The following is a 16,679-nucleotide window of genomic DNA, read 5'->3' on the forward strand; positions in this document are numbered from 1 at the left end:
GAGCGGGATACTCTTACCACAGACCTCACATCTCAATGTAAGCGGGATTAACCACCGTCTTTACGCCACCACCGCGATCTCGACAAGCGGAATTCACCACCGTCCTCGCCAGGCGCATAGCGTCTCAACAATCTCAATATAGAGTAATATATCAGTGGTTTTTAGAAATCATTTTTCAGTACTCAGTAGTCCATCATTCCACTCCGAACCCTAGACTCATTTCAACTATCATCGATCCATACTTTCCACAACTCATTATCTTAATTATCATTACAGTACTCTGCCATCTCACTCAACTAATCCCTTCCTCAGTACTCCAGAAACCTAAAGCTCCGTCTTCTAAATTTTTTTTCGGAAAATACCTAATTAAACTCACTTAGAGCATTCTCTATGTTTAAAAGCATAAAAACAACTTAAGAGATCTTATATAAGTGTTACGGAAGTTTACAAGCTTGTCGGAAAGCTAAAACGGTTAAAAATAAGGTTTTTATTGAAAAACAGGGAAGTGTGCATACGCATAGGGTTGTGTGTACGCACTCCTAGAAGAATTTTCACAAAGTGTGCGTACGCATAGACAATGACGGATCCAGAAAATTTTGATAGTGAGGGTGAAATATATATAACATGATAATAATTTTTATAATAAACATATTACATTTATATAAAAAATTAGCTATCAAATTATCTATTATAAATTTGTGTATAAATAGATATATTATTTAACTTATTTTTAATGTATATTTTGTATTTCAAAATTTATATTTTAAGATTTATTCTATACAAGTGATTATTTTATGTATACGTAACATAATTGTTGTTATAATTATATTTTGTTATTGTAAAATATAATTAGGTTTCAAAATATCTAATTACAAATTAAAATACTAAAATAGTAATTTAAATAATAACATATAATTTAAAATTTAATTTTTTATATTTCATATTTTGAAACCTTGACAATATAATCAAAATGTCTTTTTTTTTGTATATGTCATTAAACAATCATTTAAAACTCAACTTTCATACAATTAGCTCTTGATGATATTCATAGTTGAAAAAGTTCACTCAATTACTGTAGTTATTACGAAAAAAACTAAAGTTAGTTTTAAAAGAAGAAACACAAATGGATAGATAATATTCTTTCGATTCGATTTCTAAGAATGAACACCAATCTTATTTAAATTTAAAAATTGATCATTATAATGGACATCTAATATGAAGTTTTCAAATTGATTATCAAGTGTCGAAATTTAACTACAAATTTATTGTGAGGCCAAATTTAATAATTTAGTGAGGGCAAATAAATATTACTATTATAGTATTATATACTACTCAATAAAATTCCAAATTGTAGTGGGGGCGCTTGCCCCCACACCCATAAAAGTAGATCCGTCCCTGCGCATAGAGGTGTGCGTACACACAGAAGATAAAAATTTTCATTTTAAATGCATGCATAGATACGTGTGAACGCCCTTAATAAAATGCACTTCCCAGTGTGTGCGTACGCATCATGTTGTGTGTACGCACAACTTGCAAAATTCACAGGGTGAGTGTGCGCACTAGAGTGTGCGAACGCTCTCAACAGAAGGCATCTCCTTGTGTGTGTGCGCGCACCATTATGTGCATACGCACGTTTTCAAAGTTTTACAGGGTGTGCGTGCGCACAAGGATGTGCGTACATACAAGTATAAACATAGCCCCTGCTTAGTGCCCACGCACAATAGTGTGCGTGCGCACAATAGTGTGCGTGCGCACACAAACCAGAACTCACAATTTCTGCAACATCATAGAAATTAGATTTTTGACACCAACTTCAAACAATCATATCATTTTCTAATCTATACCGTTTTAAAGCTCTTTGAATTATCTTTAATTTGATATAAAATTTAGTCAATTTAAAAAACTGTAGCTCAAGATATAATCCGCCAAAGTTGGCCAAAAATCCATTTTCACTAAAAATCTCTAAAACTCAAATTTTCCAAAACTCTCAATTTAAAACCAATTATTCCACATCCAATTATACCTAAAATTATATTCACATACTTTCTAAACATTCTAAAACCTACCAACATATAATTTCATCAATTCTATCCACCAAATTCCACTTATAAGACTCAAATATCAATAATTAACAACCCAAAACATCACTTTACCATCCTCAACAATTATTAACACCAACAACCAAATCAAATCCTCATCAACATCATCTTCAACCAACTCAACAATTATCAATCCATATACTAATTAAATCATATTTTCACTATTCCAAACCATTCAAATTCATTGTTCTCCCATTTATCATTACCAAAACTCATAGTCCAACCTCCAAAGCAATTTCACCACACATAATACATATACACACATTTAATCAACTAATACATACAATTTCAACCTATCTTAGGGCCACTAGCCTAAGTGTCTAGAAATATTACATATTACATAGAGGAAACTGAAATCATACCTTGGCCGATTCCTAATATGTGCTATACACCAAACTTATGTCCAATCAAGCTTCCAATCACCAACAATTAATTCACAATTCAAGCTAGACATATATAATTTATCATAAATCAACACCTAGGGTTAATCAAATTCACAAATTCACAAGGTAAAGAGTTTTCTTACCTTCTCCAATGGTGTTTGGAGCACAAACCACCAATAGCCCAACCTTAGATACCACCTAATCAATCAAAACACAAAAACTCACTCAAAATCAAAACCTAAATTTTCGAATTTCTTAGGGTAGAAAACTGGACAGGGATTAGCTAGAAGTAACGAGGTCGGTGAGAGTTTCGCGTAGCTATCGACAGCACACAAATCGGAGCACCGTAGCTCGAGTTATGGCCACCGGAAGTGGAAGATGAATAGTATTTTTCTCTCCTCTTCCTCTCTTCTCTTGCAGCTACTAGGTTTAGTATGGTGGGTGTGAGTTATGAGGTGAATGGGCTCATTTTAAGTGTATTTATATGTTGGGCTTGGGCCCAGTCTAACCTGTTAGCGTTTTGGCCTGTTTGGCGCAACTTTTGGCCAAACCTTTAAAATTAGTGCCCGATTTTCAACTTTAATTATTTTCCTAAGTTTTTCTACAGTTTTTACTACTCTCATATAGTACCGGATAGATTTAAGCCGGTACTGCCGGCTAATTTACCAGTATGCATTTTTACGCAATTTTTTCCACAGAAAATTATATTTTTCAACTCAGAAAAATATACTGCGTCCAAAAATCATATTAAAATTTTCTAATTAACATTCTAAATTTTTGGATCCTATTTTGGACAATTAATTTAATTTAATTAAGCGGCTAATTAATCGCGATTCTTACATTCCCCCCACCAAATAAGAAATTTTGCCCTTAAAATTTGGTTTACCCATCATCTTCATTAAATGTTCCCTTAACTTAAACCAATCTCTCACTATTCACCTTTCCATTCCTCCACGTCAACTCAATTTCTTATTTACATTCTTCATTCTTATTATAATGCCATATCTTAACTGAATTCAAGCCTATGCTGTACTCATCCTTCTCACTCTTAGCTCCCTTTAGTCAACCTCAATACTACATCAGCATTTCAATTCAATGTTCTTAAAATCTATCTTACAAAATCAACAATTTATTCATTACCATCTACACACAAATTCAATTACACCTGTAATCATCTCCAAAGCCTACTCCAAATCAATCTAATCTCACAGTCACAATTAAACTTAGTTTCTAAGAAATCTTTACTTACCTTAAACCACTAAACTCTTCAAGTATTCAAGCTTAAGATACGTCTATTCACTATTCTGCTACCTCTATTCACAACTATCATGTACTATTGCATTCCACAAGCTTCTGTTGCGCCACTCTGATTTTTCTGCCACTAATTAATTAACTAATCCAATTATTCAGTCAAGTCATACATCATTATCGGATTACAAAATCTAGGCTTACTTCTGAACTTCCTCAACTTAACCTAAATAGGGTTTACGCTCATCCTAAGACTAAGTAATAACTTAGGGCCTTATAGCATCTCTATGCCTAACTTAAGGTCTCATTAAATCCTCAATCTCAATACTTGTATTACCTAGGACCTCAATAACAACTAGAGTATCTATTCTGGTTATTCATCTTTACTTTAAGTGCAAAACTACAACTCGACATACTAAACAACCAACGAATTTTCACTTATCATAACTAAATCAAATGCCACTCAATGTTAAACCCAATCAAAATTCAAGCCTAAATTCGTGCCCTTTTATTTTTCTCCTTTTCTACTTGTCTCTGCACTTAAATACTTCGTCAGGTACTAAATGTTATATTAATCATCCTAAAATCTACACGTAAAAACCAAAATCAAATGTGGATATCCATAGGTGGTAACTTAACCTAAAATCATAGTCCTTTAGTAATTTCATCTATCTCTATGGAGGTAGTTCCCTCCTTTCTCTACATCTTCATCATAAGAACAAATGCAGCAGGCTCCAGATCCTGAGTTAGAGAATCCACTTCGCACGACCTCAACTGTCGCGAAGCACAAACTACTACATCCTAATGTTACATTAGAACGCACTCCAAGATTTCCAACGAAGCATTATCGTAGATCCCAACTGGTTCATGAGATTCAAGTAACACAAGCACTGGCAATATAGTTAATCTTTCTTTCAAGTTTTGAAGAATTTCCCCCCATAACCTGATGTTCGTACCAATGGACACCTTTGTGTGTCGACTCACTCATCGGTAACGCCAATTGCAAAATCGAAGCTTCACAACTCCTCGTAAGGTCACACACTCACCGGTTTCATCCTTCGTATTCATAAGTTGTGTCCTAAGGAACTAACATATCGATGGTTGCGTCTAAAGATTGCATGCGATCTCGAAATGAGCTCAAGTTATCTGAAGGAATACCAAGCTCGAAAGAGAGTAAACAATTTTGAAGGGTATCCATAAGAAATTGAAAAGATGTATTGTGTTGTGATCAGATAGGGTTGTAGAAATTAAGAAAATGTACCAGAAAGAGAATTAGAGTGCACCTCAAGGAAGAAATTTCAAATTAATAACTTTTGGTAGAAACAATAAGACAAATTGAATCAGAATATGTCTTTACTGATTTTAAGAGGATCACGAGCCCTCAAATAAAGGCAATTCAACCCAATAGTACACGTTCAGGCTTACATCAAGGAATACAAGATTCGCGCGAGGATATGTGCAAACAAGGAATAGGTTTGGACAAAGTTCAATTTATTCACCAAAAGGGATTCTGGAATAAAGAACTCCAATGCAATTTACAAGGAAAAATAGGTCAGTTCACAAGGATGTATTGGTACTCTCCTTTGTATAAAACCTCACACCGCCATTAAGATTACCGTGCTTCCGTAGCATTACTCCGACTCGTTCGTCTTTAAGAATTGGGTTATTTGGCCACGTCAACAAAAAACGTCCCTAAGTTCTATCAGCTCTAGCGGCAATACTCTACACGGCACAAGTGAGTTTGGTCCTAAATTTGATACTAAATTTGACACCTTTATTCTTAAACCTTTCTCTCCGTCACAAGCTATGTGTAACACGGTGTTCCAATATCACACAATGTAGTTAAAATTTTATAACCAATTATACACCTACCTCTTATCTCAGGCTCCCCTATAGAGTGTTCACAGCGAATACACGACCTTACTGTTAGTTCTGACTCGCATCCTGGTTTCTCCCACAATGGCAATCCTTGGCAATGTGTCCAAACAGTCCACAAGTATAGCATCGACCATTTCCTTTCGCCCGGTAAAACTGGGCATTGTTGTTTCTTCGGAAGTTTCTTTGATCATGAGGATGCTGAATGGCATGTCCGTCCCTTTTGAAGATCTAGCCCCTTGGTGGAAAATACTTTCCACAACCTCTACTGCTGGTACCCCCGCGAGTATCTCTCATTAAAGTCATCTTCCTACTGCAATCCTTCACAACTCTTGTCTCGTTCACCAATTTTGATAATCCCCTAATCTCCAATGGAGCCACAACATGCATGATATCTTCCCTCAGCCTTACTTGGTATTTGATGCATTTCCAGCCCTCACAGAACTCAGGGGCACCTTGACCTATTCTCGAGAACCTACAGAGTTCCTCAAACTTGCTGGTGTATTAAGCTACATTCATGGACCCTTGTTTCAGCTGTAAGAGCTCCAACTCTCTAGCCTCCCTTGTTGACTCATGAAAGTACTTCTTGTAGAAAGCTGCCTGGAATAACGCCCATGTAATGTCCACATTCTGTTGGTGTAGTAATCGGCGCTCTCCTTGCCACCATTTCTGAGCTTCTCCCACTAGTTGATAAGCCGTATATTCCATGAATTGGTCATACGGTACATGTTGAGTTCGCAATACATGCTTCACAGCTTGGAATTAGTTGTCTGCTTCAGTAAGGTTTATCGATCCATTGAAGACCGATGGGTCAACTTTCAGAAAAGTGGCTAGAGTTTTTGGAACACCACTTAAGTTGTTCTCCACACCTTCTTCATTTTCGTTTCTGGTTGATTGCCTTGTCTGCCACATAGCATGAGTAGTCATAGCAGTGCTCACTTGAATCGTGTTAACTAAGTTAGTCGTCGCCATCATGAGTTCAGCGTAATTGTCCGTTGACGGGTTACCTTCACTCTCTCTTTGAGTATGTGTCTAACCTCGTCCGCGAGTCTTCATTCAGGGTCCTGTCCATACCAAGCAATTGATATCAAGGTGATCAGTCTCAATATCTCGAGCCTAATGCTTCAATTATCCCAAAAAGGCACTCACAAACAAGCATGTTATACATATATCAAGTAGATAACCTAAATAGCATGAAAGAAAAATGACCTAGAGTATGCAATGAAGCACAATCGGTCCATCTCTTAGGCTCACGAGGACGAACCGCTCTGATACCACTAAATGTAACACCCTAATTACCCTAAGCCTTACCTCATGCCGTAAAGCAAAGGTTGATCAAAGGTTACAACAACTATAAGGCTTATACATAAATATATATAGAAGGAATAATAATTCTAGAAGCCCGATGAGGAAATAAGCTCAAAAACAGAGTTTCAAAAGCGCAAAAGGTTCACACATAGCTACACAAAACGAGGCACAAGATATAGATACGAGATATCCAGACATATATAGATATATAAGTAGAATAGTCGTAAAGTACTAACCGCAACCCATGGAATTTAAGCCTGCTAGTTATATACAGACAATACAGAGTTTTGAAAAGTAAAACAGCATATACAATATTTCTCTCAAAGTTAGCCTCTAAGGCAAAATAGAATACAAAAGGGAGAGTACTAAAGAAAATATACAAAAGACTCCAAAAGATAATCAAGTTTCTCCATTCTATCACCGTCTCGCAACTCACTGAGGTGGGTTACGACCTGTATTTGAAAAATAACAACAGAATATGGTTTGAGAACTGGAGATTCTCAGTATGGTAACAGTGCCCAGTAATGTAAGATATAAGATTCTGGGACGTTAGAGACAATCCTAGAACTTCATATCCACACAAGATTCAACTTAAAGCATAACTAAAATTAAAATCATAACTTTAAAACCTTTATGAAACATGGTAAAATATCTTAAGGGATTTCTAACTATCAGTTCATCGTCGTCCCACAGCCTTCACCAACCTAACCGCTATGCGATCCCATCGCCAGCACCTATCGAACCTCCTCAATCCCAGTAGAAAACACAAATAATAGCAATGCAAGTAAAACACAATTATAATCATGTATATCAAGTAATTCAAGAAACAATTAAGCATGTTATACAACTAGGCAAACAATGCAAGTTGGCAAAGCAAGCAAACATATAGAATATGCACATGATGAATGCCTGTCCTGTTGGCTGTGATATCATATCGTCGGTTCAACTGCCAACCCGACACATTCCCATGGGAACATCACCTTTCGGTCTCAGAATGGGAACCCCCAGGATATTGTGCCCGGAACACAGTCCAGGATATAGTGCCTGCAAACTCTTGTAATTCCGAAAGGATGCGAACGGGATACTCTTGCCACGGACCTCACATCTCAACGTAAGCGGGATTAACCACCGTCTTTACGCCACCGCCGTGACCTCGACAAGCGGGATTAACCACCGTCCTTGCCAGGCGCATAGCGTCTCAACAATCTCAATATAGAGTAATATAACAATGGTTTTCAGAAATCATTTTTCAATACTTAGTAGTCCATCATTCCACTCCGAATCCTAGACTCGTTTCAACCATCATCAATCCATACTTTCCACAACTCATTACCTTAATCATTATTACAGTACTCCGCCATCTCACTCAACTAATCCCTTCCTCAATACTCCAGAAACCTAAGGCTCCGTCTTCTAAACTTTTTATCGGAAAAATACCTAATTAAACTCACTTAGAGCATTCTCTATGTTTCAAAGCCTAAAAACAACTTAAGAGATCTTAGATAAGTGTTATGGAAGTTTACAAGCTTGTTGGGAAGATAAAACGGTTAAAAATAAGGTTTTTATTGAAAAATAGGAAAGTGTGCGTACTCATAGGGTTGTGCGTATGCACTCCTAGAAGAATTTTCGCAAAGTGTGCATACGCATAGAGGTGTACGTACGCACAAAAGATAAAAGTTTTCATTCTAAATGTACGCATAGATACGTGAAAACGCCCTCAATAGAATGTACTTCCCAGTGTGTGCGTACGCATGATATTGTACGTACGCGCAACTTGCAAAATTCACAGGGTGGGTGTGCACTAGAGTGTGCGAACGCTCTCAATAAAAGGCACTCCCTGTGTGTGCGTGCGCACCATTATGTGCGTACGCACGTTTTCAAATTTTTACAGGGTGTGCGTAAGCACAAGGATGTGCATACGCACAAGTATAAACATAGCCCCTGCTCAAAGCCCGTGCACAACAGTGTGCATGCGCAATGAAACCAGAACTCACAATTTCTGCAACATCACAGAAATCAAATTTTTGACACCAACTTCCAACAATCATATCTTTTTCTACAAAATTTTGATTTCTATAAAATATATACCGTTTTAAAGTTCTTTGAATTATCTTTAATTTGATAAAAAATTAAGGCAATTTCAAAAACTATAGCTCAAGATATGATCTGCCAAAGTTGGCCCAAAATCTATTTTTACCAAAAATCTCTAAAACTCAATTTTTTCAAAACTCTCAATTTAAAACCAATTATTCCACATCCAAAACAGTTCCAATATACCTAACTTTCTAAACATTCTAAAATATACCAACATGTAATTTCATCAATTCCATCCACCAAATTCCACCTATAAGACTCAAATCTCAATAATTAACAACTCAAAATATCACTTCACCATCCTCAACAATTATTAACACCAACAACCAATACAAATCCTCATCAACATCAATATCAACCAACATCATCTTTAACCAACTCAACAATTACCAATCCATACACTAATTAAACACATTTCCCCTATTCCAAACTATTCAAATTCATTGTTTTTCCATTTATCATTACCAAAACTCATAGTCCAATCTCCAAAGAAATTTCACCACACATAATACATATACACACATTAAATCAACCAATACATACAATTTCAACCTATCTTAGGGCCACTAGCCTAAGTGTCCAGAAATATTACATATTACATAGAGAAAACTGAAACTATACCTTGGCTAATTCCCAATATGTGCTATACACCAAACTTATGTCCAATCAATCCTCCAATCACCAACAATTAATCTAAAACTCCAATAATTCACAATTCGAGCTAGACATATACATAATTTATCATAAATCAACACCTAGGGTTCATCAAATCCACAAATTCAAAAGGTAAAGAGTTTCTTTACCTTCTCCGATGGTAGTTGGAACACAAACCACCAATAGCCTAACCTTAGATACCACCTAATTAATCAAAATACAAAAACTCACTCAAAACCAAAACCTAAAGTTTTGAATTTCTTAGGACAGAAAACTGGGCAGAGATTTGCGAAAAGCTTACCACAATACCTAACTAGAAGTAACGGGCTTGCGAGAGTTTCGTGTAGCCACCGACGGCATGCGAATCGGAGCACTGTACCTCTAGTTATGGTCATCGGAAGTGGAAGATGAATAATATTTTTCTCTCCTCTTCCTCTATTCTCTTGCAGCTGCTAGGTTTGGTGTGGGTGTGAGTTATGAGCTGAATGGGCTCATTTTAAGTGTATTTATATGTTGGGCTTGGGCCCAGTCCAATCCGTTAGCGTTTTTGGCCCAACTTTGGGACAAACCTTTAAAATTAGCGCTCGGTTTTCAACTTTAATTATTTTCCTAAGTTTTTCTATAGTTTTTACTACTCTCACACAGTACCGGACAGATTTAAGCCGATACTACTGCCTAATTTACCGGTACATATTTTTACGCAATTTTTTTTTGCAGAAAATTATATTTTTCAACTTAGAAAAATCTACTGAATCTAAAAATTATATTTAAATGTTCTAATTAATATTCTAAATTTTGGATCTTATTTTGGACAATTAATTTAATTTAATTAAGCAGCTAATTAATCGCGGTTCTTACAAATCTACTAAACTTGTCATGTATTTAAAGCCCAAAATATTTTCTTATTAAAATATTCTCCTACCTCGAGGAATCAAGCCCGCATCGATTTTAACGCGATAAATCCCTTTTTCCCTCGGCCCGTAACAGTAGCGAGTGTGTCCACAGCTCCGCTTGCTTTCGGAACAACAGAAACAACTTTTAATTGCAACATGCAACCTAACTCAATCTTAAATCATGAACGTCATGAAATCCTCAATAACATATAACGGAATACTGGCGAGGATTCTGAAACAAAGATACTTATTGTAATTTAAGAATGAAGAAAAAGTGACCTCTGAACCGATCACCAGCAGCTCTGACAACTATCTCAAGCGACAACAACGACCAGAAGCTCGGTGACGGCAACGACAGTGGACCTCAGCGATGGCAACGCTGTTTTCCGACGATAGAGGCTCGTTGACGACAATGGTAATGGACCTCGGTAATGCCTTTCCAGTAGTGGCGACGGAGCATGCGACGGCGGCGACTGGACTCGACAACAACGGCGATGCCACTCGCGATAAAGATGGCGACGAGACCCAGCAACAGTGACATGAACAACTTTGCCTCCTTTCTCACGTCGCGTTGTCTCTCTTCCATCAGTCTCTCTCTCTCTCTCTTCAAGCTTCACCCATGGACAACAGTGACACTGGCTTCGTGGTGAGGACGGCGAGAGCGACATGGACCCGCCGAAGACGACAACGGATGCGATGGCGACTACCAGACGCGGCGTCTTCTCCCCTTTCGGCCTTGGCTCGCGTCTCCCTCTCTCCCAGCACTGCTCTCCCTTGACCTGCCTCCTGTATGCGACACGACAGGGCTGCCGGCGCCGTCCTCCCTCTTCTCCTCTCCTCCTTCCTCTTCTCTTTCCCTCTCTCCCTCTACGTTTTCTTCTTTCTTTCTGAATGAGGGGTGGCGACTTGGGGAGGGTTTAGGATTAGTGTGTGTGTGTTTTTTGTGATTTTAGGGTTAGAGTTAAATTTGGAAATATTTGGGTTAATTAGGGTTTGATAATTTTAATACAATTGAGGCATAGAGTATTAATTTAAAATCTAATTTAATCTTTAAAATTACTTTAAGAATGCTATTATTTATCAATTAAAATATATAATAATATAATTAATTTTCTTTATTAATAAAATTTAAAGTATTAAATTCTAAAATCTTAATTATTTAAACTAAATCAATAAAATTCTTATTCTTTTACAACTGCTAAGCTTTATGATTTAAATATAGAAAATTATTCAATAATTATAAAATTAAATAAAATTTCTATTTTAATTATCAAAACTTAATTTAATTACTTTTAATAAAATAATTTTTAAAAATAAAGTCTTTAATAAATAAATAAATTTAAAATCAGCTCGTAATAAGATTTTTCAAAAGTTCTGGGTCTTACATGAAGCACCATTCCCAATTTTTCAAACCAGCCCCTTCTCCAGAACACGACATCCCTCCAGCAGACTCCGCCAGTCCCAAGACAGTAAGTGACCTATTTCAGCATTCATCAAGTCACCATATCAAAAATATTTACCTTCTAAAATTCTTGCAAGAATTGAATTTAGTTGTTTAATGATTCTCCAACATTGTTTGCTTAGTAGAGCTAGATTTTGAGCTCTTAGGTCCTTTAAACCTAGACCACCTTCTTTCATAGGCTGTGTCATCTGATTTCAACTTATCAACGCCATTCGTCTCTTTGAGCCCTTCTGGCCTATCAATAATTATTGAGAATGCTGTGAATTTTCAAAATTAATGAATCAGGCAAACGAAAACATTATAGGGAATAGATAGGAATTGCTTCTCCCACCACTCTGAGCATAATTTGTCTTTCTCCAGCTGATAAATATTTCCTTTGTCAGCTCTGGGCTTTCTTTCAAACTTTTTCCTTGATTTCACTAAACTTAGCCTTCTTAGACTTATGAACTAGGGATGGAAGTCTCAAGTATTTATCTTGAGATCCAATATGAGTAATATTAAGTCTGTGTACAATATCTGTCTGAACTTGTTGGGGCGTATTCTTGCCGAAAAATAAGGCTGATTTATTGAGATTGACTTTCTGACTACTGAAACTCTCATAAGTTTCTAAGACAACCATTATATGATCACAACTATTGTCAGAAGCCTTACTAAATAAAATTAAGTAACCAGTAAATAATAAATTATTTATCTTAGGACATCTTCTATGAATTTGAATCCCGGAAACTTAACTGTGTTGCTCTGTCTTGTGTAGCAAAAAGGATAAACCTTCTGCACAAAATAAAAAAAAAAAGATATGCAGATAGGGGATCTCTTTATTGGATTCTCCTGTTTGGTTTAAAAAAATTCAAACAATTGACCTTTCACAACAACAGAATAAGAAACATTGGTCACAAGTTTCCGAACCCAATTAATCAATCTCAAACCAAAGCCCAATTTCTCCATAATGAATCACAGAAAATGTCATTCCACCCTATCATATGCTTTACTTATATCTAATTTCAAAGCCATTTTAGCCTCCAAGCCATTCTTTTTTTTAGCTAATACATACATTCATGAGTAATAAGAATATTATCTAAAATAAGTCTCTCCTTAATAAAAGAACTCTAATTAGAGCTCACAAGTTTACTCATACATAGTTGGAGTCTATGAACCAAGACTTTAGATATAATCTTGTACATAACTGAAGATAAGCTGATAGGTCTTACCTGCGTTATATTACTAGCGTCTGCTATCTTAGGAATAAGGCAGATATACGTGTGATTGAAACTCTTCAATATCCTCCCTCCACAAAAGAAACTTCGAATTGCTCCAAAAACATGCTTGCCCACAATATTCCAGAATTTCTGAAAAAATCTGGCCGTCATTCCATCATCTCCTAGGGCACTCAGGGGGTGAACACTAAAAGTGGCTCTCTTGACTTCTTCTAGCGTGACTGGTCTTTGCAACCTTTGGTTCATGTTAACTGTAAATTTAGGAGCAAAGTCTATGAAAAGCGGAGAAGGATCCTCATGATTTTTGGAAGAAAAAAATTCCTTTAAAATAGTCCTTTACAATAGCCGCAATGCCTTGGGGAGAAGAAGCTATCTCACCATTCTGACCATGTAAACGCATATCTTGTTTCGTCATGTTTTAGACTTATACGTCCTATGGAAAAACTTTGTATTACGGTCCCTTTCCCGTAGCCATTTAACTCAGGATTTCTCTCGCCAAAATCGCTCCTCATTAAGCCAAGCAGTCTCCAATTTTTCTTCCAAAATTGCCAGCTCCTAACCACCATGAATCCCACGATTTCATGTCCTCAATTTCTTTAAGGAGATCCTCAATCCCTTTTTGGTTTGCTTTCGCCGATTGCAGCCATTAAACCAACCTGTACCTGCTGATTTTGATTTTTTGAGCCACTTGAAACATTGCGGATCCTTGTACTAGGGTTTTCCAAGCTTCCAAGATGATTTTCCTTAACTTCATACTTATCACACCAACATTCTTAGAACTTGAAACATCGCTTGGTTTTCTCCAACTGAGGGTTAGAGTCCACCAATAATGGAGAATGGTCTGAACCTGTCTTTGAAAGCCTCAAAACCACTGGGTCGTGGTATAACTGCAACCAGCTGATCTGAGCTAGAACCCTATCCAGACATTCTTGAATAAGATCAACCCCTCATCTTCTATTTGTCCAAGTAAAATGCCTCCTTACCATTCCAATATCAGCTAAACCATTATCACCAATGAAACAGTTGAAAGACTCCACAGAAGATGGACATTTGTCACCTCCAACTTCCTTTTCTTGTGGGCTTGTAATTGCATTGAAATCCCCATCAAAATCAACCTGTGATCACTTTATCCCATCAATAAAGACAGATTTTCAAATTGCACCAATCTAACTTGTTCATTGCAACTCAAATAAACCCTGATTAAAGTCCATTCTTCATGAGACATAAGATTTGAAATCGTAGTAGCTTTATAGAAGTTGGTAGAACTAAAAATAACCACCTCCAAGTCTTCCTTCCATGCCAAAATTAGACCTCCAGATGCACCCATAGGATCTACACTGAACCACCTGGAGAAACCACATGATCTCATCTTCTTTTCCACTTGTCGAGATTGATTTTTGGATTCACATAAAAACACAATCTCGAGGGAGTGAGATTTAATGATTCTTTTTAGGCTATAAACTGTAAAGGGTTTTTCCGAACCCTACAATTCCATGAGAAGATTTTGATGACCTCTGGGGTGCCATTTCCTAGCTAGCACCCTCCACCTCAGCAATATTAGATTGGTCATTTTCCAAACAAACTCTTTTCTGGCTATTCAAATTCTCCTTACCCGAATTACTTCTCTTTGCCCTACTAAAGAAATTCTCCATAATAGCTCCTTTTCGTGCCAGATTTTTTATTTTCTACATTGCATAATTGCTGCTGCATCCAGCAATAGAATGTTGCTATCTACAGTCATAGGCAAGGTAGTTTCCTTAAGAGCTCTACGCGTTTTAACAGTCATAGAGGAATCTTCCATCTCCCATGTTTCTTTTTCTTTTACCTTGCTAGGATTTGCAGTTAAATTAGTTGACGGTGCCTCTTTTCCATTATTCTCCTTCATAGACAAATTAGAAAAGCTATTCAAGAGCCAAGAAGGAGTAGGTTTCTTTCGCTGCGGCTAGGCTTTCTGTGAAGGAGTTGATTCAGAGGCATTAGCACAATTTTCATCCCGGTATTCTATTCTTCTCCCAACCTGTTCAGCTTTTATCCATTCACCAATCCGATCTTATCGAACATTATTGGTGTTAAGAGTGTTCCAAGAATTCAACGTAAGTTTTAGATTCATGGCCGATCCTCGCGCAATAGGTACAGAAAATACATATGCGCTCGTATCTCAAGCCAATTTCCTTAGTACTGCCATATGGACCATCAACATGCAGAGACTCTCTAAGATGTTTATTTGTGTCTAGCTCCACCCTAACCTTCACAATCCTCGATTCTTTTCCTTTCATCTCAAAGAAACATGTTTCAATTACCATTCCGAGTCTATCTCCAATCTTTCGACCAGCCTTCAGCGTTTTAAAGTTCTGTGGCATACCCCAGTATTGAATCCAAATTGGGAAAATGTGGATCACAGCATTATCACTCTGGTCATTCTCTTTCTAGCGTTGAACATAAAGTTCAAATTAAGAACTTCTACCTTAATCATAGAAGCTAATTTAAAGGTAGGTACTTATCTATATCTACTATTTTAAAAGATTTTATTAATATTATTTTTTCTTTAAGAACTAATTTATCCAAAATATAAATCCTCATGAGTTTATTTGTCACTTTATTCTTATTTGATTAATCTGATTACATTCACATTATAAAGTTTATTATATTTGGCACACAATTGAAATCACAATTTAACGGCTAAATATATACAAGCACAACCATTATAAATTAGTTATAATCAATCTTTATACATAATATTTAAGGTGAATGCTACCCAACCCCCTCTAAAATAACATGTAAGTTACCATTCATTATGTGTCACATTGTAATTGGTCCTTACTTAACCATAGTTGGATTATTTTATAATTTATTATTTGAGATTGGAAATGATATAATTTCTTAAAATATTAAAACTTCACTCTCGTTAATTGAAGTACATTTCCACTCCTCAATTCTTTCTTCATCACTTCATCACCTAAATTCGGTCATTCCAAGCACCGTCGCGTTCGTGATAAGAAGTGCCGACGTCGTCGCCATCTACTGCCCTCCCACGCAATCTCTCTTTCTTTAGTGCACTATCCCTTAGTCACGTCGTTCAATTCCGTTGCCCGTAAGTTCACCATCTTTTCCAGTATAGCCAGCGCCTCTTTTTGCCATGGATCATTGCTTACTCACATAATTAATGGTTAATTTGGTTATTAATTTTTTTATTAAAAAAATATATCTTTATTTAATTATGTGATAGAATATATATTTATATGTAAAATATAATATAATAAAATAAATCTATTCAAAGTATTTAAAAGTATAATTAAAATCATGAACATACAAATATAATAATAAAATTTGTACTCCAAACAAATAAACATATTTTTTTATCATACATATATTATTTAAAAAATAAATATATTATTAAAATTAATAACAGAAATTTAAAATGATAAAATTCAACTGACTTACCGTATCTT

The sequence above is a fragment of the Arachis ipaensis genome, chromosome B3 (assembly GCF_059453495.1).
Source record: "Arachis ipaensis isolate K30076 ecotype BB chromosome B3, ASM5945349v1, whole genome shotgun sequence".
Classification (NCBI taxonomy): domain Eukaryota; kingdom Viridiplantae; phylum Streptophyta; class Magnoliopsida; order Fabales; family Fabaceae; genus Arachis; species Arachis ipaensis.